This window comes from Pan paniscus, chromosome 14 (assembly GCF_029289425.2).
Source record: "Pan paniscus chromosome 14, NHGRI_mPanPan1-v2.0_pri, whole genome shotgun sequence".
NCBI classification, from domain to species: Eukaryota; Metazoa; Chordata; class Mammalia; order Primates; family Hominidae; genus Pan; species Pan paniscus.
The window spans coordinates 89718962-89744716 of NC_073263.2; the positions used below are offsets into that span (position 1 = coordinate 89718962).

General features: G+C 34.6%; 1 long non-coding RNA gene across 1 annotated transcript in view; it reads left to right on the plus strand.

The window, feature by feature from the left end:
• LOC130540725 (uncharacterized) overlaps positions 1-20595 on the plus strand; it is a 91747-nt gene extending 71152 nt beyond the window's left edge. Inside the window, exons 4-5 of the long non-coding RNA XR_008954718.2 lie at positions 18844-18939; positions 20516-20595. This is a non-coding gene — a long non-coding RNA (uncharacterized LOC130540725). The remainder of the gene's footprint in view (positions 1-18843; positions 18940-20515) is intronic.
• The last annotated feature ends 5160 nt before the right edge of the window (positions 20596-25755 follow it).

Genomic DNA, 25755 nt, shown 5'->3' on the forward strand with positions numbered 1-25755 from the left:
ATGCATATAATTACACATTGAAAGTAAAATCTGAAGACATACTGCCAATAACCTGAAAGAAGTTGTAATTTAATTTAAAATGAACCTCTTAGGCTTGGCACACTTTGTGAAACTAACCTGTGGTTTCCAAGAAATCGATAATGTTCAATCAGAATCTTTAAGCATACAAACTACTGTAATTTGTTATTTGTTACTTTAGTCAAAGAGAATTAATACAAGCATAGCCTTAAAACATTTTGCTTCTTTCCAGCTCTCATAAATATACAATATTTGCTTCTTTCCAGCTCTCATAAATATACAATATTTATGTCAAAACAAAAGAAATAGTCTCCAGGAGAAAATATCATGGAAACATAGAAAATAGGAATTATAACTGTTTAGTGAGTATTTGTATAATGATATGCTTTTTACCAGGTAATTGTTACTTATCTAAAACATAGCATGTTATCAGTTGAATGTTGCCACCCTCTCCAATTCATATATTGAAGTCCTAATCTCCAATACTTGAGAATGTGATCTTATTTGGAAATAGGATTATTGCGGACATACAGTTGCTCTTTAAACACTATGGGTGTTAGGGGTACTGGCCCTCCACACAGTTGAAAATCTATATATAATTTTGACTCTCTCAAAACTTAACTAATAACCTACTGTTGACCAGAAGACTTACCAATAACATGCCTAACACATATTTTGTATATGTATTATTTACTATATTCCTACAATAATGGAACCAAGAGAAAATTGTGGAAGAGAAAACATATTTACTGTTCATTAAGGTCTTCATCCTCATTGACTTCACATTGAGTAGTTTGAGAAGGAGGAAGGATAGGAGGGCTTGGTCTTGTTCTCTCAAATGTGGCAGAGGCAGAAGAAAATACACATATAAGTGGACCTGTGCAGTTCAATCCTGCATGGTTCAAGGGTCAACTGTAATTAGTAAAGATGAGGTCATGCTGGTGTAGAGTTGTTCCCTAATCCAATATGACTGTTGCTCTTATAGAAGGAGGAAATTTGGAACAGACACGTACACAGGGAGAATACCAAATGAAGATTAGAGTTATGCTGTAACAAACCAAGGAACCACCAGAAGCTAGAAGAAATAACTAGAACTGATCATTCTCTGGTGTTTTAGAGGGAGCATGGCCTTTCGGACACCTTGATTTTGGACTTCTAGCCTCCAGAACAGTGAGAAAATACATTTTGGCTGTTTAAGCTTCCTGGTTCGTGGTACTTTGTTACTTCAGGCCTAGCCAGTTAAGCCAGATTTTGGTACCAAGAAGTGTGGTGCTTCTATAACAAATTCCTAAAAATGTGAAAGTGGTTTTGGGATGGGGTAATATTGTAGGCTGGGAGAGCTTTGTGGTGCATAATAGGAAAAACCCAGATCGCTTTGAAGAGACTGTTGCTAGAAATATGAGTGTTAAAGAGATATCTGCTGAGGTCTCAGACAGGAATGAGGAACATGTATGGGAAACCAGTGGAAAAAGATAATCTTGTTATAAAGTGGTGAGAACTTGGCTATTTTATGAAAAGTAGAACTTGTAAATTGATGAGCTAGTTTCTCTTTGCTGCTCATAGTAAAATGAGAGAGGAAAGAAATAAAATCTGGTTTTCTTTTTTAAGCAAAAAAGAACCAGAACTTGATAAATACTTAGACTATCCATATTGCAAAAAATAATAATAATAATAATAATAATAATAATGAAATAAAAAAAGAGAGAGAAAATGTGCTCTGGAGATCTGTGTTTCCACAGCCAGGAAATGGGCTGATTGAGCCACCCCCTATGAACATGTATCCTTCAAGAGAGAGAAGAACGATCCTCAAAGTGGATCAGGATCTGGCTCCGGCTGGGTTCCCATGGGCAGAGGTACCTCTTTGGTTTCTGAGAGCAGGGCCACCAACGAGGGACTACAGAACTTAAAAACAAATCAGTAAATCGCAATAATCTATAAAGTCTAGAGGTTTTATGATACTCCTTTTTCAGAAATAACGTTATGCAAGTACTGTTTATTCAGCATACTGGGTGCTTTTTATAGGTTAAAAGGAGAACATTTTTGTCTCTTTATCATCTTTTATCATCCAGACGCTTCCTCTATTAGCAGATAGAAAATGCCTTTTTTTTTTTCTAAAAGCTCATCACTATAATTGTATTAGATAAGACTTGGAGAAAAAGAGTTAACAAAAAGTTAACCTTGAGGTGACTCAAATTTAAAATACAGAAAAGAAAATGGTGGGCGATTGTATTAAGAAATATAGTATAGCGATAGAAGCGTTTTCCATCAACAATATTTTCCAAGGTTGGGATGATAAAATAAAACTTTTGAGCATCCAATGAAACGAGCTTATTCAGAAACAGAGTAGTTTTGCTGAAACATGAGAGAAATGTTTCCCTTAGTAAGCTCCGTGTTTGTCATACTGCTGTGCATCTGAGGTATGTAGAAGGAATATGCACTATAAATCAAACTGTCAAAGAACTTTCAAACCCAGTGCTAAATATGATTCATTTCAGCAAGACATTTAAAGCTAATACAGTATAAAGTTGAAAAAAAAGGTCTAAAATACATGGCACGGTACACTAATTTAAAAAAACACATGAAAATTAATGTTTAAAGTATCTGGCATAATTAAATGTCATGTTATATATTTTATTATTATGTTGATACAAAAGAAAAAAATTCTAAAGTAATGGTGTGGTTTTCTTGATGAGTTAAAATATCGTCCTTGACATTTTCTCTTAAATATGAAATATTATAGTAATAACCAAATGCTTGTTCAAATTAAACATACAGATAAGACTATACAGAAAATAGGTAATTTATTGTCCAATGCAGTGTTAGGTGAAGGACTAGCCTTTGGGTAGAGGGTCCATGAGTGGCAGTAAAAAATCCTTCAAAGACACAAATTCTATAATAGATTTTGCAATATACTGAGGAATTTTTCATGACTCAGGAATAAATTTCCATGAAACATCAGAGATTTCTCTAGCTAATAGGGTGTGTCTGAATGGTTTGGTAACTTTCTTGGTGTGTCAATTTTAAGGATTGTGGACCAATGTAATTTATACCTAGAGTGAAGATTCTCATCTTTTCCTTTGAAGGACTTCAATGAAATTAACGATATCATCGTTCTCACTCTACAAATGTAGCTTTAAAATACTCAATTTATTTGTGTATATTATCCACACACTGTCACAGAAAGTTAACTCTTCAATGTTGTCAGACATTGCCATTTATGTCAAATATTTTGCAGGCAAAGATTTTGTAAAATGCTAATACAATGAAGTGTTAATTTAGCAAAGGCCTTTAATGTTTTTATTCACTTTGCCTCTATTGTGAGGATTCTAATTACATGTGTCTTATCTCCTAGGTTTAACTGTGATAAATTCCTGCTTCAAAATTAATCTTTTGTCTTGGTTTCATTCTTATTTTCTGTTTAAATTGTACTTTTACTTTCCAGTTAGAGGAACATCATTCTAATTAAGGCACCAACCTAAATAAAACAGATATTCTTTGTTCACTAAATGCAAGAAATACACATGTATAAAAAATAATCAAACGGAAATGATTGTCTTATATATTTGGATAATTGCTTAAATAAATAGGTCGTGAAAACCCACTGGTGCAAAACAGTAATATGGTATGTCTGCATATTTGCTTATAGGATATTGACATAATTAACTTGAATCATTGAAAATAAAATACCAAAAATATATAACCTAAATAAAGATTACAAACTAATGGTGATGATCAAGAGTTTTCAGTAAATATCTAGATCATGTATTTCGTGTGTAAAAATATTTATCAGTATAATACTTATAAAAATATTTTTAATATTTTTATATAAATATTTTATATAAAAATATAAAATATATATTTTATAAAAATATTTTTATATTTATGTAGTCTTCAATTTCAGCAATGTTTTAGGCATAATTATCATTGCCATTTTAAAGCTTTACCTAATTATAACTTTTGGGTATTGTAAGTGAAGCAACTAACTTTACTCCTTGCTAGTTAAAATTTAAAGTATCATTTATATCTATTCAAAATTATTCTGATTTTGATGATCTTTTAAATATAATAGAAGTATGTGATAGTTCTAAAATTCTCAAGTTTTTAAAAGTCAAGTAAAGACTTAAAATGTTCAATGTCTGAATGTTTCAGAACCAAGTTAATTATTCAATTGATCTACTCTATCTTTCCATATGTAGCTTTCCATTTGAAATATTGATAATATGTTTCAAACAGTTGTGGGATATTTTACTAGATTTGAAAGACTTCAGGGTAATCATATTTGAAATCAGCTGTTCGACCACTTTCTAACAAACAAATTTTTTTCATCATCATATTACGCCTTTTAGTGATTAATAGAATTTTAGTTAAAATAAATTATTAACTATGTTAGTAGTCACTTGCTACATTCAAGAGAGAATTTATTTATGCCAGAGTTGGGTAATCTTTTTCACAAAGATTCAAATAGTAAATAGTTTAAGCTTTTGGGGGTTATACAACAACTACTCACTTCTGCCACTGTAGTGTGAAATCGGCTGCAGACAATACAAAAATGAATGAGTGTGGCTAGGTCTCAATAAAACTTTATAAAAACAGACACCAGCCCAAATTGGGCCTGTGGGTCTTAGCTTTCTGGCACATAGTTTGTACCATTTTACATGTAAAATATATATTCTCAGTTTTCTACTATCCATCTCCTGCTTGTTATTATTACTTTTATTCAATAGGTCTAAAACAGAGTTTCTATTTGTGTCCCATTTATCTACTTTACCCACTATTCTCAGAGTCCTCCAGGCGCAAAATCTGTAATTATCTGTAGTTGGTTCTCCCTTTGTCCTTTCTTGTTCAATTAATTTCGTATTTTTGTAGGTTATATTTTCATAATATCTCAAGCTTTATCCTTATGTTCTGTTGTCCATGAGGTGATCTTAAATAAGCCTTTAATACTCTTGCTTTGAGCATAAAAAGACACTCTAAATCAATTTGTCTCTAGATTTTTCCTTTAAGTGTATTCATCCATTCTACAAAACATCTTCTAAAACCAACTCCAGATCACAACTCCTCACCTCTCTTGAACCAATTTCAGTCCAGCTTCTGCCTGTTTATTTCTACCAATGCTCATAGAATTCAGTTCTCCATTCTCACCAAACTTGACCATTTGGTGAGATTTGAGAGTGTTCATTTACTCCTACTTGAAACACTTACCTCTTTTGGCTTTCAGTACACTGCACTTCCTTGGTTTTATCTTCTATGCCACTGGCTGCCGTTTTTGTCTTCTGTGCTCCTCACCTTTAGAACTGAGGCTTTCCCTATTGAATAAAAATCAGAACAGATTTTTCTTTCATGCTTTCAGAGGCTTAACTACCATCTTTCCCTTTATGTATGGAATGGCCCATTTTAATATTTTCAGAGGTATTGGTTTTCACAACAAAAGTTAACTTCTAATGCCTTTGGAAAAAAAGAAGGAATTTTCAAAAAAGTGAATTATTTTAGGGATTTATTTAATTAATCAGAAACTTCAGCAGTATAAAATAAGTAGGGAAGTTTCTTTTGCAATGGTAGGCACAAAAACATTTCATTCAAAATAGTTATTATGTGTAAGAAATATGATGGATATTTAAAAATGCAGCATGATCTTTTCTGAAGTCAATAACTTCTACTACAAAAGGCAGCTTTCAATTCTAAGGCTTTGTAACATAAATGAAAAATAATGTAGATTAATACATATTACCATAAACACATAAATAGCTTTGTTTTCACAAAACAATTAGCAAGCTCATGGTATCTCTGAAGTTGAGCCTTTTAATCTTTAGAAATTAAATAAGGACATTTATTTTTAAGTATAATGCTGTTCTCTATTTTGAAGTTTTTAGAATGTGAATCATATAGTCATTTGTTTAAATATAAGATGCATTATTTAAATTCAGTAAACAACTTTGGCAAACATTGTACAATTTTTTTCTTTTCTTTTATTATTTTTTATGTTTTTAATTGTTTTTCTGAGACAGAGTTTTGCTTTGTCACCCAGGCTGGAGTGCAACCGCATGATCATGGCTCCGTAGCTCAATGCAGCCTCAAACCCCTGGACTCAAGTGATTCTCCTGCCTCAGTCTCTCAAGTATCTGGGACTGCAGGCACGCACCACTACACCTGATTTTTTTTTTTAATTTCCTAGAGATGGGGTCTTGCTATGTTGCCCAGGCTGCTCTTGAACTCCTGCGATGGCCTCAAGTTATCCTCCTGCCTCAGCCTTCCAAAATCCTGGGGTTATAGGCATGAGAAATCACACCTGACCTGTGCAATATTTTTCAAAGAAAACATGATAAGTGTGATTGTATCGATATCTAGAAAATAATAATATTTGAAAAATTATAAGACTTGTCTGTAGTCCAATAAATGTAATGATGTGGTAAATAATTTCCACAGAAGACTGTCAAAAACACTTCCCATATATATTGGATGTATTCACCTGCCCTTATATGGCCACATGATTTTCTTGGAAACCAGTAAGATATGGCAGAAGTGAAAAATAACTCAGATGTGGTTTGACCTTAAATGGCTTGGCAACAGCCCTTGCTCTTTTGGAACCCTCAGGAAACATACGAAAAGGTTTCCTTCACTGTCTTGGCACTATGAGCCACCACAGAAAGATATCTAGGATACCCTACTGGAGAGAACACAAGAAGAGAGCGTCTCGTCCACATCTAACATTGAGGTGCCAAACATTTGAGGGAGGAGTGCTCAGAATTTTTTGTCCCTAGTTGAACCTCCAAGGATCTTAAACAACCTAGTTGAACTTATGAGAGACCTTAAACAACCAACCAGCGGAACCAGTTATCTGAACCCAGCTAGACTGAAGAATAATAAGTAAATAACTGTTTATTATTATTTTAGGCCACCAAGTTTTTGGCAGTTTGTTATTTAACAGTAGAGACAGCATGATGAAATTGGTAGCAGATGCAAATGGGTGTCTTTACTGGAGACTTCTCTTTTATCTATCAGGTTACATTTTGACTCCTTAGAATGGTATAAGTTTGCAGCAAATTTTCTGGTCAATGTGGGAAAATATTCAATATTTTTCAAATATTTCTGATGTCCTAAAATGATGCCATTCCAATAGAAATATAATATGAAACATACATATAATTAAAAAATTTCTAATAGCCGTATTTTTTAAAAGTATAAATAGGTAAAATCAATTATAGTAATATAGTTTATTTAACCAAATATATTAAAATGTTTTATTTCAACAAATAATAGATCTGAACTTACTAATGACATAGTTCGCATTTTTCTACTTAATCTTTCATATCACATGTGTATTTTATACTTACAATATGTTCATTTTGGACTATCCATGTTTCAAGTGCTCACATTTCAAATATGGCTAGTGAATACCATATTGGAAAACAGAGCTCTAAAATATGTCTTTTTATCTGTCAATTAAAAAAAAAAAAATCTGTTGGCCAGGCACGGTGCCTCATGCCTGTAATCCCAGCACTTTGGGAGGCCGAGGCTGGTGGATCACCTGAGGGCAGGAGTTCGAGACCAGCCTGGCCAACATGGCAAAACCCCGTCTCTACTAAAAATACAAAAATTAACGGCGTGGTGGCAGGCACCTGTAATCCCAGCTGCTGGGGAGGCTGAGGCAGGAGAATCACATGAACCCAGGAGGCAGAGGTTGCAGTGAGCTGAGATCACGCCACTGCACTCCAGCCTGGGCAACAAGAGCGAGACTCCATCTCAAAGAAAAAGAAAAAAACAAATATGTTTTGTGCCTGCTATTTGCTAATTTCCATATTTTTTATACTTGTCCTATTTATTCACAATATATTTGTAATAGACTTATCATATAAATATTATATTTTTTTCTCTTCTTATAGTTCACTATTAAAAAAGTTTCAGTTACCTGAATGTCCTAAGTTTTACACTTTGGTTCTCATATCATTGAACGACTAATTATTATTCCATATCATATAATATGAATATACATGTAAATAGATATTTTTTCCCCTATACTATTTGATAATAAGACATTAGAGGGGAGGTAAGTAGTACAATGTTGTAATGCCTATTATCTTTCCTGGCATATATTATGTAATTAAGTTTTAATTTATAGATGATCAAATACATTTCTATTTACCATTCATTCACTCTCAATATCATTACTCATTTCTATGAATTATTTCAGCAGTTATATCATGATTATAGTATTCTTGGGAATTTACATCTATTTTAGCAGATAAGGATATAATGCTTCTTATTTCACTACATTTGATTTCTCTACATAAATTCTAATGTGTTAGAATTTGTAAAAAAGCAAAGTATACATTTAATCTTGCTTTAGCAGGTTTATCCATGTATATGCATGGTTTGATACCTCATTTCTTTTTCATAATGAATGGTATTTCACTGTATGGATGTACCAACATTTGTTTGTACGCTTATAAAGTTGGTTTTAGAGCTATTCAGTGTTGTTCTTGTTCTTGAGCTGTTGTGGTATTCTCCACTCAATTGAAAAACTGGAGGAGTTAGGTGCTCAATCGGGATGGTCTTGTTAACTCTACATCCTGGATTAATAGGTAATGTAATAGCACTAAGGAAATATTGTGTCTTTAGACGGAAAATGCTTTTGGTAAATACAAACAATTTTTGTGGAATAGCTAAATGGAGCAATATTAGACTAGCAAATGAAAATAGCGGTAAGAGCTTAACCCTCATTATCTCACACAGAAGTATAAAATTTTAGCTCCATTTATCCACAATTCTATACCAAATTCCAACCAATATAGTTCATAAACTTTCTGATACCCATTTAATTTCCTTCTTTCCAAAAAGAGATCTCAGGCCCTTTCAAGTTCGTATTGTATTTTAGCTTAGAATCTTTATTTCTCATAAACATACACAAAGGTCTAACTTCAATTTTATCTCCATTCTCTCTCCCACCAGTTCAGTTTTTATTTTCTTTTATTTTATTTATTTTGTTTATTTATTTTGAAATGGAGTCTCGCTCTGTAGCCCAGGCTGGAGTGCAGTGGTGTGATCTCGGCTCACTGTAACTAACCTCTGTCTCCCGGGTTCAAGCAATTCTCCAGCCTCAGCCTCCCGAGTAGCTGGGATGACAGGCGCCCACCAACACACCCGGCTAATTTTTGTATTTTTAGCACAGATGGGGTTTCGCCATGTTGGTCAGGCTGGTATCGAATTCCTGACCTCAGGTAATCTGCCCACCTCGGCCTTTCAAAGTGCTGGGATTACAGGCATGAGCCACCGCGCCCAGGCCCACAGTTCTGTTTTTGTTTTTGTTTTTTGAGATGGAGTCTCGCTCTGTCTCCCAGACTAGAGTGCAGTGGTGCATCTGGGCTCACTGCAAGCTCCGCCTCCCGGGTTCGCGCCATTCTCCTGCCTCAGCCTCAGGAGTAGCTGGGACTACAGGCGCCCGCCACCATGCCCGGCTAATTTTTTTTTAATTTTTAGTAGAGACCAGGTTTCACCGTGTTAGCCAAGATGGTCTCGATCTCCTGACATCGTGATCCGTCCGCCTCGGCCTCCCAAAGAGCTGGGATTACAGGCGTGAGTCACCGCGCCCGGCCCAGTTCTGTTTTTTAAAGTGTCACTATTATTATTTAATAGGATCATAATTTGGAGGAAGAGTTGTAGTCTTCAGGAGACATTCTTGAAGATCTTAATTGGGCCATCAAGAAGCATTAACATTGTGTAGGCAAATATGATTGGGAGGTTGTCAATAGCATTTCAAATTAGGGTAGACATACACATAATACTAGTTATTATAACCTGGGTGACAGTAAATAAACTGAATTTTATGGATAGGATAGGAAAGAAACTGGGGGAAATAAGTGTGAGAAGAATTTGTGAATTAAATGATATTGGTAACAATTGCAGTAGTTAAGAGTGAGCTCTTAGAAGTTGTTGCTGAATCTGAAAGTAAGAAAATTATCCATCAAATCTCCATACATTAAATCAAGGCTAAGTAATTGGGCAAAAGAACAAACAATTCTGCCTCTGCTTACTTTGAAAAGGATAATCTCTATTATTATCATTTATGGGATACACTATGCACGAAAGTTCTCTGGTCAGCTCCGATAACATTTTTGCTTTTATTCATTTCAAATATTTAGGAAAATTATTTTTTTGTTTCTGTTCCTTTCCTTTTCCTTCCCTTCCCTCCCCTCCTCTCTCCTCCTCTACATTCCCTTCCTCTTCTTTCCTTTCTTTCCTTCTTTTTCTTTCTTTTTTTTTTTTTCTTTTTTTCTTTTTTTTTTTTGAGACAGGGTCTCCCTCTGTCACCCAGCCTAGAGTGCAGTGGCATGATCATGGCTCACTGCAGCCTCGACCTCCCGAGCTCAAGCAATTTTCGCACCTCAGCCTCCCATGTAGTTGGGACCACATGCATGTACCACCACACCAAGCTAATATTTATTTATTTATTTAATATTTATTTTGTAAAAATGATGTCTCACTATGTTGCCCGAGCTGTTCTCAAACTCTTGGACTCAAGCTATCCTCCGCCTTGGTCTCCCAAAGTGCTGGGATTACAGGAGTCAACCATTGCACCCAGCCAGGAAAATTTTCTAATCAGGGAGGAGGAACAGAAATTTCTGAGAATAGAGCCAATGAATATTTTATGGCTGATTTTTTTGTATTGCTGTGTGTTGGTTTCATTCTATTTCCACATCCCATTTTTATTCTGAGTTGGTGGCAGACAGCTGTGTCTAACTTTAGGGCGTGAGCATTATGTTGAAAGATCGTGTGTAATTCACTGTTGTATTAAGTATGTAAACTATTTGTAACTCATAATAATAACGATGCTAATAATTATTATTTTCATGTCAATGTTCTAGCATGTAATTTATACATAATAGTCTTTCTCTTTTAGTGCCTTGTACTTCATCTAATTATAGGGCTTTTCATCAACTGGCTCCTGGCAATGAAAATTATCTTCATAATTGCCCCATACCCAAACTTCTGCCTATATATGTTAGATGTTGTCTCCTTTAACACGTTCTACCATATATATATCATCAGGGTCATTTGTGGGGGAAAAAAATTAAACATTTTTCTTTTTTTTCTTTTCTTTCTTTTTTTTTTTTTTTTTTTTTTTTTTTTTTTTTTTTTTTTTTTTTTTTCCTGAGATGGCGTCTTGCTCTGTTGCCCAGGCTGGAAGGCAATGGTGTGATTTCTGCTCACTGCAACCTCTGCCTCCCAGGTTCAAGTGATTCTTCCATCTCGACCCTCCAAGTAGCTGGGATTACAGGCACCTGCCATCATGCTCAGCTAATTTTTGTATTTTTAGCAGAGATAGGGTTTTACCATGTTAGCCAGGCTGAACTTGAACTCGTGACCTCAGGTGATCTACCTGCCTCAGCCTCCCAAAGTGCTGGGATTACAGGTATGAGCATTTTTAAATGAATTGTTAATCATTTGAATATGCCAGCAACTAAGAACAATCAAATCGGGTGTGAGTTTGTAGACTGATAGATGTATGAGGACTCACAGCTGAATGCTAACCATTGTAATTTGAGAAAATTTTCAGAAATTTGGAAGTTATGTTGCATGTATTAGTAAAGGTTCCCCAGCAAAACAGAAACAATATTATATATATATATATATACATATATATATATATTCTTATTTGATGTAAAACATTAGCTCACATGATTATGGAGACTGACAAGTCGTAAGGTCTGTAGGTTGAGTTGGCAAACTGAAGACCCAGGAGAGCCTGTGGTATAGTTTCATTTCAATCCCAAAGGCCTTAAAACTTATGGAACTGATGGTGTAATTCCCATACAGGGGCTGGCAGGCTTGAGATCCAGAAAGAGCTAGTGTTTCTGTTTGAGTCCAAAGGCAAGATAAAAGCCCATGTCTTAGTTCAAAGGAATTGGGCAGGAGAAGGCTCTCTTACTTGGGGTGGAGTAGGGTGGGGGTGGGAAGGGGGTGTGTGGGTCAGCTGTTTTGTTCTCTTTAGGCCTTCCATTGAGTGGATGATGCTTACGTGCATTAGGGATGGCAATCTGCTTTATTCTATCAATTGAGTGTTAATTTCATCTACCAACACCCTCACACAAACATCCAGAATAATGTTTCACTAAATATGTGATGACTTTATGGCTTAATAAAGTTGACAGATAAAATTATCCATCATACTGTGTTCAGAATTAATACTAGAAATGATTACTGCACTAATAATTAATTAAGAAAGAAAATTTGGATGCATGACACATAACGAGCTGCAAACATAGATAGGGTGATAGATAAATTAATCATCTTACAATTCCACTAAGTGCTAGAATAAGAATTTTTAGACTTTTCCATTTGTATGGTATTCGGTATACCTTTGGCCATCTATTACAGAAAATCAGGTTGAACTTTATATACTGCATATGGGCACTCTTATGTACATGTTATGGTGGTAGACAGTGACTATCAGACATGACCCCCACAGGATCTACCAATGAAGTCACTAGAATGGGAGGGTACTGGAGGCCCATGCTACCCTTAGACCTGGGCAGCAGGCCCTGAATATCACATAAACACCCAATCTTAAAACACGTATTTTTAGTTTCCTAAGAAATTTTTTTGAAAGGTAACAACTGAGCAAAATGAAGTTACCACTGAGGAAAACCTGAGCCAAGGTAGCTAGAAGATAAGGTGCAGAGCAAGATGAGGACTAACAGCCTCTGTCTAGGTTTTGTCTCTGGTTGCCTCTCCAAATTCTCCCAGGCAGATCACTTTTCCCAGATCACTGTAGTTTCTTCCTTTTTCTGCTTACATGAAATAGTTTTGAAAGCATGTATAATTGCCTGGAAATTCTGAATTGGAAAAAGGCAATATGAGGGAGAAGCACTTGCCTGATCTAATGCCTTGGGTAGCTTGAACTGTCAGTTCTCATCTAAGTTTTAGGCAGGTCCAGTCACTGCCTGAGCTGGGATCTGCATTCACTCTTTTCCATGCTCTATCGAGGGGATCCACAGAAACACTTGGTAGTATGGCTGACACAGGGGAGGCAACAATATCATTATACGCTCATTACCAATGAAATTTCTGGGAAGCATGATGTGTGGCCCTTCATGGAAACACAAGCTGGAACAAGGGCTTAATTTGTAACTTTTAAGTATTTAGACTTATGATGTGTAGGTTTACATTTGCACTGTTGGCCTGTGCTTTGATGCTCAAGGCAGTATGAGACAGTGTGGCTTATGCAGAGTCAGAAAAATCATTGAGGAGACAAGTTTTTTGCACCGTATTATTGAAGCGGGTATGGGAATTGCAGAAATAATTGTAAAGTCAGAGGGCAGAAGAGCTTAAAAGGGAAATACGCGAGAGGATAAGAAGTGAGTTAGAGGGATTTGAGGGCTGATCAAAGAATGAAATGAAGGTGCCAGCGCAAGGAATGTGATTATGTAAAGACCATTGATTGGCCAGGTGGCCCTGAGTCCCTGAATGCAGCTTCCCTTTGAAACCGCAAGACTGCCATGCATTGGCTATACACCAAGTCTAATGTGAGAAGGGTAACTTTCTTCCATGAGGCCTGCTAGATAAAGCCTTTGCATATAGCCAGGACAGAAAAATAACAGACAGTTTATTAACCCGGAGTTAGGCTCAATATACAGGCAGGCTGGATTTTTTTTTTTTTCAGGCAGTGATATGTGATTTTTATAAGCGGGTATTGGTTAGCAAAAGCAATGTAAAGTCAATCCAAATAAAAGCAGTGATCTTAGAGGTCCATGGACTTGGCCCATGAAAACTACTGGCATACCTCAGCAATATTGCTGATTCAGTTCAAACCACAACAATAAAGTGAGTATCACGGTGAAAGTAGTCACACTTTTTTTTCTGGTTTCTTAGTGCATATAAGTGTTATGTTTATACCATACTGTAGTCCATGAACTGTGCAATCGCATTATGTCTAAGAAAACAATTTGCATACCTACATTAAAAGTACTTTACTGCTAAAACTGCTAACAGTCATCTGAGTGAGTTGTAAACTTTTTGCTGATAGAGGGTCTTGCTTCAACGATAACTGCTGACTGATCAGGTTAGTGCTAAAGGTTAGGGTGGCTGTGACAATTTCTTAAAATAAGACAACAGTGAAGTTTGATGCATTAATTTAGTCTTTCTTTTATGAAAGATTTATCTGTAGCGTGCAAGGCTGTTTGATACTATTTTACTCACAGTAGAACTTCCTTCAAAATGGACTTCCTTCTCAAACCCTGCTGCTGCTTTATTAACTAAAGTTATGTAATATTCTAAACCCTCTGTTTTTATTTCAACAATGTTTGCAGCATCTTTGTCAGGAGTAGATTCCATTTCAAGACACTAATTTTTTGTTCATCCATAAGAAGTGACTCCTCATTCATTCAAGTCTTGTCATTAGCTTGCTGCAGTTCAGCAACATCTTCAGGCTCTACCCCTAGCTATCTTGCTATTTCTCTCACATCTGCAGTTACTAGCTCCACTGAAGTATTGAACCACTCAGGTATACTTGACAAAATTTATAAATATGTGTTATATAACCTGATGTTTTGATATATATATATACACTTTGAAATGATTACCACAATCAAGCTAATTAACATATCCATCACTCACAGTGTCTTTTTAAAATTAATACACGATAATTATATATAATTATCAGTTACATGTATTACTTTGACCAGAGCATTCTGTTACAATGTGTGTGGCCCTAACTACATTTTCAATCTCAATTTTTATATTCCGTTTCGTTACTGTTTATGTTCTAACTCTAAGCCCAAGAAGATTTTATGGTTGTTTTATTACAAAACAATTAAAAAGTGTTTTTTACACTTTTAGATGTTCTGCTCCTGAGGAAAAAAAAAAAAGATAGTAGTAGATGTTTAAATCATAATGCATTATATTCAATTGGTTTTTGCAGCTGAAAAACAGTCAAGAACACATTGGACATCAAATCTGTAAATTTGCAATCTAATTAATTACATGTAACTTCACTGAGCTTCTGATTCTATTAATAAAATAAGTTCAATAGCATGTTTAAGGTCATCTGGTTTAAAATAACAGATGTGAGATTCAAAACCGGATTGGATCACCCAGACACAACTATGAAAATGTGTTCCAGGTAAACTTTAGTGAGCTCTACAAAATTTATTTTTCCTACCTTGGAGAAACTGGTCACATATAAGACAGTCTTTGAAGAATGTCTTATGTGTTCATCAGTTTATTTCTTGTTTTCATTATGTTAACAATTTTGAGGAGCGACCAAGCAAAGCTAAAATTGAGATTTGCAATTCTAAAGCTCCATGACACTGATGAGATACTGTCTTTGACCTACTATCCTAATTAACAGTAATTAGGATAGTAAGAGATTTGTCATAAAATGTAAAGAAGAAATGAATTGCTTAATATTTTCCTAGCCCACTGGTTGGCTCATGTTGTCTATTATATGTATATTAAGTTTTGACTTTGCATAAAATTTTAAGAAACTCTCAAAGACATGTATTTTACTCTTCCAGTTCTAAAACAAGAACATATAATCTGTCGATTCTTTTTTTTCACAAATAAAATGTACACTAAGTATTATGTTATGGGTAGACAGTTTTGGGTTTGTGTAGAGGGAATGTGGAGTGAGTACAAGTTAACTGAGAAAGTGGAGAGCCAGTTTCCCTATTTTTTTTTTCTCTTATTTTGGTTTATAAGAATTGAGTTTATTGTGAATATTTCATGACGCTTGTTTCTGTGTTTTCATACAGTATATGTATATCTCTAAGATGTAAACTGAATTGGATTTCCACTGTCCCTACTAAACATACCACACACACACACACACACACACTCACACACATAATTTCTCTCCTGGGACAATTTATTAAAGTCTAATTGAGCATCATAAAAGTACAGGAATTACCTTGAATTTTTAAAAAATAGGCTGAATATGGGGAAAGTGTTATTACTGTATTTGGGTCTGAATATTCTTAAAAAATACTCTTCAGAATTTTGGAAATAGCACTGAGAGAGAAAAAAATTTTATTTAAACATATGGAATTAGTGTTGAGGTTGAGAATATATATCAAAAAATTGGACTGACAAGTAGATAGCAGCTTGTTGTTAAAGGGACAATTAGTTATTTGGTCTAAACAATTATCTCCATGAATAGGTGCCAAACCTCATATACAAACCACCAGCACACCCTCTTTTTGGTATTCCATGATAGCTGTTAATGCAAGTTGGGTCATGGTCTAAGGAAAATCAAAACCTACATAAAGCAATGGATTTCTCACATATCTAGTCTTTTGATTTTAACTAGTTGCCTGTTTGGCTGATTGTTGGAGAGTCAGCTTTTATTTTTTAGAATGTTGAAAAAAATATCACTTCTAGCATCTCTAAATTCAATGAGCAAGTCAGTCATTCATATATCTACAAATGGAAAATTAATATTTTGCTGGTTTGTGTTTTCAATGTATAATTCCCATCGTTTACAGAAAGCTTGTGGCCGTGTTCAAGTTTTCCAGGACCACACTATTTGCAACTTACTATTTTGGCAGGGTAGATTATTTGATGATATATTTGGATGTAAATTCATATTTAAATATAATCAATTCCTAAATATATACTCATGGGCAAGTAAAGAAATATCTTTGAAATGTCTGATGGGCACCCATACTTTTTTCTTTCTTTTGCCTTTAGCTACAACCTTCAAAATACCCTTCCAATTTTTTTTTTCTGAGAACATACTGGATTAGAAAGATATACCAAGAAGATATAAGAAATCAAGTTAGAATTTAATTAGTGGGGTCACGTATCTGAGCTTCCTTAGGTCAGAGAAGGTATATACTAGGGGAAAGGAGTGATTATAAAACAAAACAACAAAAAAAGACCATAAGTGAAGTGAGAGTTTATTTTTAATCAGGATGAGGAATAAATAGTGGGTCAGAGAAAATAAAAATAATTTTATTTATATTAAAAAAAGGACCTACATATTATCTTCCTGTATATGTACAATGCCACCGTGATGGAGTAGAATAGCAGCACTATTCATAATGCCTTTCCTATGATTATTGATATCACAGGAACTCTTACAAAGTAGAATGGGTCTTCTCCCTTTGTAGTTATAGTTAACTACTTAGACTAGAATATATTTCACTAGAATCAATAACACCTGTAAGTATCAACATAACTATGCGATGTTCTCTCCTATTTACCAGTCCTATAATTATGGAAGTGTTAAGATATGAGCTTCAGTTTTCTAAATTGCACAAACAGGAAAGTAATGTATGCACTCTTTGTCTTACATTGATAATTTGGAGATCAGATGTAGCAACATATTTGAAATACTTGGAAAAATTAAAAAAAATACAATTAAATATCATTGCTACAGAATATATTGAGAGATTAAAAAAAAAATCTGAAATTTCCATGTTAGTATCTTTATTTCTTGAGGTCAACTCCTGAAGCTTCTAAAATGAATTGCATATTGTATCTTTTGTCTTCTGTATGGAAGCCTTCTCTTTCTTTGTTGTTTACTCCTTTTTTATTATGCTTTTAACAGAAGCAAAATAGTATTACAATAGAAATGAAATTGGCAAATTATGCCCTGACATGTAAATGTGTCCCAGTCCCTTTTTTGGTTCTGTTTGGGAACTAATAATGATTTTTACATTTTAAACTGATTAAAAATTTTAAAATAATACTTTATGTCACATGAAAAGTATATGGAACTCAAATTGTATTTTTCATAAATAAAATTTAATTGGGACACAGCCATGCTCCTTCCTTGATGTATTGTCTATGGCTGTTTTCTTGCTATAGCAACAGAGTTTAATAGCTGCAACAGTCTCCATTCATTGTTTTCACCACTGGTAGGCAAACCAAAACCTGCAGTGACACAATTATGCCTGGACAGCATTTGGGGTGTCATATTTATCACTGTACTCCGACTTTTTTATGTTTGTTTATACTAGTGCATACTCAACAAGAAAACTTAAGTTTGAGTGTTGTGTTTTTAAGTCATGGTATGACAATTTTTTGGTTACTGAATTAGAAGACAGTTATGTTTATTTTACAATGGCACTCTAATGGTATAAAAAGAACATAATGCACATTGACATTGTCAGAATATACCATGCACATACACACATGCTTATCACAGTATTCCCATCTTACAAGAAGACAATAATCAGAAAAGTTGAAAATTGAAAATGGAATATCTCATCGTGGAAGAATTTCTTCACACACAAAAAAATTCTAATAGTCAAGCAGTAAGCAAATAAATATTTTGAGTGGCTTACTTGTAAGACAAATGAGAAAAACTCTTTATTAGTAGTGAATCAACTGAATTACATGTGATTGCAGCAGCTGAACAAATGTAGCTTAAGCTTAAGATAAAAAACTTATTTAAGACCGCAAGCTCTTTAGAGAGAGCAGCTACATAAAGAGAACATTGAGTGTGATATCCATAATCAATTAAAAAAACAAGGCAAATATTTTTATTAGTTTTCCTTGGCTCTTGATAGGTTTACAAATTTTACTAATACTGTTTTTGTTTTTGTTGTTGTTGTTGTTTAACAGATGCGTCACTGTCAACTTGAAAGTGACTGAAGAGTTAAAGTCTATAAATAGATTGTTTGAAACAAGTATAAGAGGCAGTGTTTTCCAAGCGACTAAGACTTAATTCTGTACAACCCAAAGCAGAATCTGCTAAGATGTGTTAGAACTGATGGTGGTAAAATTATACATAAAGCAGATAAATAATTAGTTGGGAAAATTTACAAAGCTTGTGATAGCAAAGGGTGTTTATAGTATCCATTAATTCATTTTATTATTCTTTAGCAGGTACTTGTCAGAAAAATATTTTATACTATCATATACAATGTAACTAGAAGTTTATTGGTGAATTTGATTTATTTTCCTGGAGTTAGCTATTGCCAGGTATGTGAGTTAGAAATATACGTGAAGTAACTTGACTTTTTCTACCACATCAAAATCTGATGGTTTAGCTGTGGTAAAGTATTACTGGGATTTTATTTTTATTTTTATTTTTTTAGCTCAGGACTAAGACTGACATTGTTTTCTGAATGGAAGAACCATCCTTAATTACTATTAGAATATATTTAGTGGCTTTAGTGATTATTTTTATGCAGAATAGGTAATGCTGCTCAGTGAAATTCAGTGTAAAATTAAAGGGTAAAATAGTATTTCTACGTGAAACTGATACTGCAGTAATGTGATTTTGATGACAACTAACATTATTTGTATTTTAAGTGACATCAACCTTTTAAAAACATTTCCCATGTGGTCAAATGATAAAATAAAAAATTACATCACTGTTTCAACACAAATTTCTAGTAGTTATATTTTATTACATTTTCAGAGGATATTTCAGAATCCACTGAACTGTGCAATTGAGGAGGTCTACCTAAACTTCAACTGGAAGTGACTACTTGGTAATGCAATGACGTGATTAGAGATAAATGTCAAATAAATTATCTAATAGACTTCCATAAATGCATTCCAAGGAATAAATATTCTCAATAAAAATATGAGCTTATGAGGCTGGGAGCAGTTGCTCATGCCTGTAATCCCAGCAATTTTGGAGGCTGAGGCAGGTGGATCATGAGGTCAAGAGATCGAGACCATCCTGGCCAACATAGTGAAACCCCATCTCTACTAAAAATACAAAAATTAGCAGGGCATGGTGGCACGTGCCTGTAGTCCCAGCTACTTGGGAGGCTGAGGCAGGGGAATCCCTTGAACTGGAAGGCGGAGGTTGCAGTGAGCCAAGATCATGCCACTGCACTCCAGCCTGGTGACAGAGCAAGACTCTGTCTCAGAAAAGAAAAAAAAAAAAAAGAGCTCATGTAATATCAGTAGCACATAGTACATATTTGTGTGAAAATATTTTCGAGGATAAGATACATGAAATCTCATTTCTTATCAGCATTAACTTATGAAGTATTTCAGTCACTTGTACTGATAGGGAATACTAACTTTGAGATACAATCAAGCAAATATTAACCTTTACCCCCTCCAAAAGTTTCATTTTGCTAATACACGGTACATAAACCTGTACTATGATGAATTAAATTCAATTATTATTTATTTACATAAAATATTTATGTACTTATTAATTTTATTTTATATATTTATATTATTTTATTATTTATTTATTATTTATTTATGTAAAATAAAATAGAAATGGTATCTAATACAAAAGTATGTGTAAGAGGTTTATCTCTTGTTATACAAATTTTTACATAATATGCCAATTTTGCCTTGTGGCCTACATAGCCTAAAAGATTTACTATCTGGTCCTTTTTGGAAAAAGTTTGCTTATCCCTGGTATTGAAGATTTAGAAGTTAATGTGAACATATCTTTGCAGTTTTTATGACAGTATTAACATTGCATTATTATAAAAGTAGTACGATCATTGGGGGAGTATTAAGGGCTGGAGAGTGAAAATTGTAAAGCATTGTCTCCTTCCTTTCATCTGCTTTTCCAATGCAGATGGTACATACTCTTTGAATATGATTGATGAGCCGGGGAAGCCTCTTGCTAGCAGCTCTTGCTTCTGCTCACTACATACATAACGTAAGAACATAAGTGTGCACAAACACAAAATGTTTTTTTTCTGTTGCTTACTTCTCTCAGAGGCAGAATGGTAAGTTGATATGAGGTTTTCTCTCAGATATTTTATTTTGTTTGCTTGTATTAGGAGCATCTGCTCACTTGGCCCCTGAGAATTCACAAAGTCTAATATTTATTGTTCAGTGTTGGCTGCTAGGAGATTTGGACTTGACAATAGAGAAAATATATATTTTTGCAGAAGTTCATCAAATAATAAGCTAGTAATTTTATTGTGCCTTTGTTGTTGAAACATACCATATATTTTTAAGCACTCAAAAAATTAAGCTTTTTTTCTTCCCTACCTCAGATTTATTTGTACAAATAGGACAGAGGACACCAGCTCCATGCAGAAGACAGCCCAGGCGTCACATCAGTTCTTCTGTCCTCACACAGGCAGGCAGAGGACTCTACCTCAGAGACAGGGTTTTGAACTGGAGCTGGGAAGTGAGGCAAAAGACCAAGCCACAGCTTGGGTCCTGGTTTAAGCCTTTGGCCACAAGAGCCTGAGACCTTTGGTGATGAGGGCACACTTCCTGAGCCTCAGGTAGGCAATACAAAGAAGTTGATTGGGCTTCAAGCTGATCCCCTTTGGGGTATTGGGCTTGACTTTCTTTGGCTTTGTGAAGACCTTGATACCCTCGACACATGAACTCATAGCCTTGGTATTGTTGGCCTGCATTTTCTTCAGGTCTTGATTAATGTGCCTCTTGGAAAACTACATGTTTCTCAGAAATTTGGGGTCCACCCACTTAAGAAATTCATATCTTTGTGACAGTTTTCTTAATACAATCTCTGTACCATTTTGGGGACTGGTTTTATGTGGTATGGTTCTTGAACTTGGCCATGAATACATCATAACCCACCTGATTCAAGTATTCTTTAACAGCTTGATCATAATATTGATTTTATCTCAGAAAAACTGTATTATATTTGTTATTTCTAACATTTATAGTTGGTTTCCTAGGGGTTCTATGGAGACTAACCTTTTACAAATGACAAGAATCCTGTTAATATGTCATTTATATCTTCATAAAGTTGCTGAAATTATCACAAAGCTCTTCAATATTGAAATCGTTTTTTAAAATATTAAATTAACAAGGAGATGGGGGAATAATGTTATGTTACTTTAATTTAACTGATATTTTTACTTTATTTCCATTGTAAAAGAAGTGAGTGTTTCCGCTTCTTGTTCCATTACTAACTAAGCCAGAAGCAAAAAAAATGATGCTGTTTCCTCAGCCTCATCAGATAGCCTCACACACTTTGAGTTAATATGCCTACAGTTAGCTTCACATCATATTATTTTTAGTAGCTCTTAGAAGATCTCCCAAACACCCAGATTATTGTTTTATCGTTATGATTATAGTTTTCCACTATAAGTTAAAATACAGAAGATATGTTAATGGGTATAAAGCATGCAGTACTTCTACTGAATACCAGATCAGAAATCCACTATTTATCACAGACAGCAAAGTCTATGACAAGTTACAGGCTACTATGATGCAAGAACTCTGAGGCTATAAAGATGCATATTTCTTCTACTTAAATGCATTATTTTTCACTTATGAATACAAAACAAGACAAAACCTAAAGTGCATTTAGCTACTCTTTTAGAGATTGTCATGGCATAGAAAATTTATATTCCAGACTTAGTTTTGATCTTGATCATTTGAGTTTTATTTCTTCTAAATTTTATTATGAATAAAATCACAATACCAAAGAAAATAATCCCCAGAAATAATCAAAATTGGATAAGATTTAATAACACAAAAATTAATAAGACCATAGTGATATTTGGAAGTAACCATTCAGTAAGATAAGGATAATACATTAATAGACAAAATAGCCTTAAGATTTGTGCTCTGGGAATTCTACATTAAAACATGCATGAGGAGTTGCAAAGCTATCTCCCTAAAAAAATTTACTGTATGATTCAGTTCTAGTATTTTGTTCTTAAATATGAAAATTCATTAAAATGTCTTAATAAAACAAGCCCTTCAATTTTTAGAACAGATGTTTACATGCATGCTTCGCTACATTGTGAGTAATATGACAAATGCAATTATCTTTCAAAATGTTGAAATGTTTACTATGCCAAAATATAAGCATACAATAAGGATTTCCTGAATTTACAAATTGTTTTCTCATCTGCATATGATCATGTATATTTTTTCACATCACCTAGTGTGTTCTGTGCCTCTTATAAAATAAGCATGTTAAAAGACCCTCCCACCAGCACCATGAGAGTTTATAGATGTGATGGCAACATCAGGAAGTTATCCTATAGGGTCTAGAAAGAGGAGAAACCCTCCATTCCAGGAATTGCCCACCCCTGCCCAAAAACTCAGGAATAATCCAACCCTCATTCACAATATAATCAAGAAATAACCATAAAAATGGGCAACCAGCAGCCCTCAGGGAGGCTATGTCTATGGAGTAGCCATTTTTTTTATTCCTTTACTTTCCTAATAAACTTGTTTTCACTTTATAGACTCGCCATGAATTCTTTCTTGTGGGAGATCCAAGAAGCCTCTTTTGGGATCTGGATTGGAAACCCTTTCTAATAACAATATTAGACTAGAACCATGATAGTACCACAGTGTCTTGATTACTGTAGCTTTACAGTAGCTTTTAAAATCTGGAATTATGACTTTTCTGTTTATTGTCCCTAATTATATTTTCCTTTTTTTAAATTTTTTCAAACTGCATAATGTTAATTGCCCTGTTTTCTAGTTCATTGACTCTTTCTCTACCTGTTCATATCTACTGTTTACTCTCTAGTGATTTTTTATTTCAGTTACTGAACTTTTCAGCTGCAGAATTTCTACTTGAATTATTTTAATAATTTTATTTCTTTATTATTATTCTCCATTTTGTGTGATATTAGCCTTGTACTTTCCTTTAATTTTGTTTAGAAATTGTATTGTTTAGCTCCTTGAACACATGTAAAATCGCTGAATTCTAGTCATTGTCTAGTAAATTCATCTTATGGGCTTCCTCATAAATGGTTTATAGTTTATATTGAATGTTTTATTTTTTCCCCTGTGCATGGATCATAGTTTCTTATTTCTTTATATTTTTATTATTTCTTTTTTTTAGTAAAAACAATATTTAAATCAATACAATATGGAATCTCTGGAAATTAGATCCCCCCTCTTTAAGGGTCTGTTGTTACTACCTGTTGTAGTAGTTTAAGTGACACTTCTGAACTAATCCTGTAAAGTCTGTATCTTTGAAATGAGTAACCACTAAAGTCTTCACTTGCTTAGTTTCATGGTCACTTAATCATTGGACACAGATTTCCTCAGACACCTGGGAAAATAAGTCTCCCATTCTCTGCTGTGGGGTCCTGTTTGAGTTTAGAGCATGCCTTCAACAGTCAGGTACTTGAAAACTCTCCTGAGTCCTCACTTCCTGGTTGCATGAAATCTCAAGGTAAGGCAGAGGTGTGAACCTAAGTCCTCTGAAGGTCTTTCAGGAGAATTTGTACAGCCCAAGCATGTGTATGGCCATCTTGATTCTCAGGAATATGTTAAACATTTTCCAAGCCCTTAAGGACATCTCATTCCTTGCTTCTTCTTTTAAGTTTTTATTTAGTCTATTGTTTCCCCCAGCTGTTACCAATCACCAGAGAAAGCTGCGATGTTAAGACATGTGACAAATGCTTCCTTGTGGAGAAGTTTTAGTACTGAGCAATTTTGATTGAGGTCCCAAAAAAGATAAGTCTTTTGAACAGGCTCTTCCAGGAAACCACCAGACAGGTTGAATAACATATTTTCATTGGGAATAAAACTTTGAAGGAGCTCTCAATCTGAAACCACTTTGCAAAAATTGTATCACTGAGAAAATTGGTGCAGTGGGAGAGATCTGATCTAGCCAACCCTCATCTTGCATTTAACCTCCAAGCTGCCCTTAACTATTTCTGGGTATAGGCCAAACTAACTTTGGGAGACACTTAGTTTATAGTTTAAATGATAATAGCCCTTCGCCAAACCTCAAATGCATTTGTAAAACTGAGAGACCACTAGGCTAGATAGAAGGCTACAGGAGCCTGAATTCTGCTAAGGTGTAGACATAAATAATTGTCAGCCTTTATTCCAGAGGTCACAAGATACACAACTTTCTCAATTACTCCTGCAGATAACATCACTATTGTAGAACCAAAGACTGGCCTTTTGAGATATCTTTTAAGGTTTTTTGCAATGTCCAATGACCAGTGGCTCCAACTGGACCCACTGATAATGGCTCCACCTAGACCCACTGACCACTCTTGTGGCCTCACCCAGAAGTGACTCAGCTTGCAAAAGAACCATTTGCCATACTCCTATGATTGCATGCCCAACCAATCAGCAGCAAGCACCCATTGCCTAGCCACCCCTACCCCTTCCTTCAAACGACTTTTGTAAAACTATAGCCCCAAATGCTCAGAGAGGTTGATTTGAGTAATAACTTTATCTCCCACATGGCGTGGCTGGCCTCACATCAGTTAAACTGTTTCTTTACTGCACTGCCATGGGCTCTGTGAATTGATTTTATTTGTGCAGCAGGCAGGAATAACCCATTGGGTTGTTAGAGTTCTAGCCTTCTCTATCTAGTACTTGAAAGCAAGTTGTTATTTTTCAAGGTTGCCAGAGAGCTGGAAAGGGGGCAGGGGAACTGGACTGCAATAGATGAAATTTCTACAAAACTCACTGTTCTTATCAAGGTTCAGCCATCTTTACTGACAAAATTGCTTGCTGCAAGACTTTGGTCATTTTAATTTTCAGAGTTATGAAAAATGAAGTTTTATAATTTTTTCTACTTTTTCATTATTTTCATTGAGGAGTGAAATTTGGATGTCTGTCCTCTGTCATTTTGGTTGACATCTGCTTACCGAAGAGTATTTTTAACCAAAAATTTTAGCAGACACAGTGATACTGCTCGGTATGTTTAAGAAAAAGTTGGAATCATGTATATTTACTGGTTAGTATATATAGCCTTATTCAAACTTACAATGTGTACATTATACCACTTTGAAGACTTACAGGCAGGCGTCATGTGTTCAACTATATCATTTACTTTGTAAATAACAGAAACACAACTGAAAATCATACTTCAAGTGTGTTCAAAATTCTACATAC